The sequence below is a fragment of the Ipomoea nil genome, unplaced genomic scaffold, assembly GCF_001879475.1.
Source record: "Ipomoea nil cultivar Tokyo-kokei standard unplaced genomic scaffold, Asagao_1.1 scaffold0114, whole genome shotgun sequence".
NCBI classification, from domain to species: domain Eukaryota; kingdom Viridiplantae; phylum Streptophyta; class Magnoliopsida; order Solanales; family Convolvulaceae; genus Ipomoea; species Ipomoea nil.
Genome location: NW_017616542.1, coordinates 1,219,871 through 1,222,448, shown reverse-complemented (window position 1 = coordinate 1,222,448; position 2,578 = coordinate 1,219,871). Strand labels below are relative to the sequence as shown.

The window sequence follows — 2,578 nt, the reverse complement described above, 5'->3', positions numbered from 1 at the left end:
AATTTGATAACCATGACAATTGTTATACTTTTTTATGTTCGCTTGAAAGTGTCTCATTTAACATCAAGATACCATGGCCCAATGGATACAGTGCTGGTCTATAAAGCCAGAGATTTTGGGTTCATCCCCAATGAAGTCGTATTTCCTAAAAACAAAATGTCATATAGGCACATAATTTCATAAGCCAATACATAATTTACCTTTAAAAAATTCACAATTTGTATACTACGAACACACAATGTTAACACATATGCAATTGATTACCTTGTTTTGTAGTCACAAGTTTCTTTCAAATATTGTAGATTTGTAGTCACATAATATTAACAAATTAGGATTTGATAACCAAGACAGTTGTTATGCTTTTTTACTTTCGCTTGAAAGTGTTTTGTTTAACATCAAGACTCCATGGCCTAATGGACAAGGTGCTGGTCTATGAAACCAGATATTCTGGCTTCGATCCCTAGTGTAGTCGTATTGCCTAAAAACAAAATATCTTATATAGACACATAATTTCATAATCCAATACATAACTTAAAATCAAAACTGTGTCATTTAGGACAAATAGACTCGGTCTTCCAAAGGTTCACAAATATAATTGAGAATGGGAAATTATTCTACGAATTCAGGTTTACATTGCAAGGTGGATCGGCGTCCAAATTCTAACAATTTACCTTTAAAAAATTCACAATTTGTATACTACGGACCCACAATGTTAACGTATATTTAATTGATTACCTTGTTTTGTATTCACAAGTTCCATTCGAAACATTGTATTCACACAATATTTACAAATTAGAATTTCATAACCATGACAGTTGTTATACTTTTTTACGTTCACTTGATTGTCTTGTTTAACATCAAGACTCCATAGCCCAATAGATAAGGTGTTGGTCTACGAAACCAGGGATTCTGGGTTCGATCCCCAGTGGAGTCGTATTGCCTAAAAACAAAATATGTCATATAGGCACATAATTTCATAATCGAATACATAATTTACCTTTAAAAAATTCACAATTTGTATACTACGAATACACAATGTTAACATATATGTAATTGATTACCTTGTTTTTCTATTCACATGTTCCATTCAAACATTGTAGTCACACAATATTTACAAATTAGAATTTGATAACCATGACAGTTGGTATGTTTTTTTTTTACTTTCGTTTGAAAGTATCTTATTTAACATTAAGGTTCTATAGCCCAATGGATAAGGAGCTGGTTTACCGTACTTGAGATCTTAGGTTTGAGCCCCAGTTTCATATTTTAGGACATAAATTACGTAAGATATTGAACTATCGTCAAAATTAAAATTCAAAATTTCATCGTTTAACTTTTAAATTCATAAAAATGATTGAGAATAACAAATTATTCTATGGATTCGGGTATACATTGCAGGTCAGATCCGCACCCAAATGTTCAGAATTTACATATTAAATATTTACAATTTACCTTTTAAAAATTCACAATTTGTAAACTACGAACACACAATGTTAACGTATATGCAATTGATTATCTTGTTTTGTATTCACAAGTTCCTTTGAAATGTTGTAGATTTGTAGTCACATAATATTAACAAATTAGGATTTGATAACCAAGACAGTTTGTAACACCCCATCACAATGACTCTCCCTGCTGGCCTGGCCCCAGCTGCTCCGCGGCTCTAGCTAACTCCCGCTGCTCCTCCGGCTCCTGGGGGTGGAGGTAGCGCCCTTTGATTGGCCTGGTGAGGGCACTCAGCAACCTTGTGACCCCAATCTCCACAACGAAAGCATCGGAACACGAAACCATTGCAACTCTGACCGGCATGCACCTTCCCACATCTAGAACAAGGAGATGTCTTGGCTTGATTCCCTTGCTCCATCCGGTTTGGTACTTGAGTCGAAGATGGCCCACTCTTGGCTTGAAACCTCGGTCGTGGCTTCTTGAAGGTGGAAGAACCTCCGCTCTCGGTCCTCTTTCTCGCTTGCGCATAAGATCCCCGCTGAAGCAGCTGGACGCGGTACAGATCTGCGGCACTCAGATACGCATCCTTAAGAGAACTCGGTCTACTCACTGTCAAAGCTTTTCGTGCCTCATAATTCAAGCCGGCAACAAATTTCTCGACCTTAGCGAGCTCCGTAGGCACGAGCATCCGAGCAAAGCGCGCCAACTCCAAAAACTTCTTGTGGTACTCAACCACAGACAGGGATCCTTGCTGCAGGTGGAGGAACTCATCAAACATGGCGGTTCACTCGTGTGCCGGGTAAAACCTCTCGCGCATCCTATCCTTAAGCGCAGACCAACCAAACTCAGGCTCTTCAAGGAAGGTCGAACCCTTATGGAGCCACCACAGATCAGCTTCATGGCAGAAGTAGAACGTTGCCAGTTCTACCCTTCTCTCCTCGGGACAACCCACAACCGCGAAGATCTTGTCGAACACTCTCATCCATTCCTCCAAAACCACCGGGTCTTCTTCACCCGCGAAGGTTGGCGACCTATGACCTGACACCAAATGGCCCATATCCCGGTGCCCAGCAGGTTGAGGAGGTGGCACGGGATGGTTGTCGTTCAGCAAAGCCTCGCTAAGCGTCTGTAT

General features: G+C 39.8%; 1 non-coding gene across 1 annotated transcript; it reads left to right on the top strand.

The window, feature by feature from the left end:
• Nucleotides 1–861: 861 nt before the first annotated feature.
• Nucleotides 862–934, top strand: TRNAR-ACG. The gene has a single exon. It is a non-coding gene; the product is annotated as a tRNA-Arg (tRNA).
• Nucleotides 935–2,578: the final 1,644 nt, after the last annotated feature.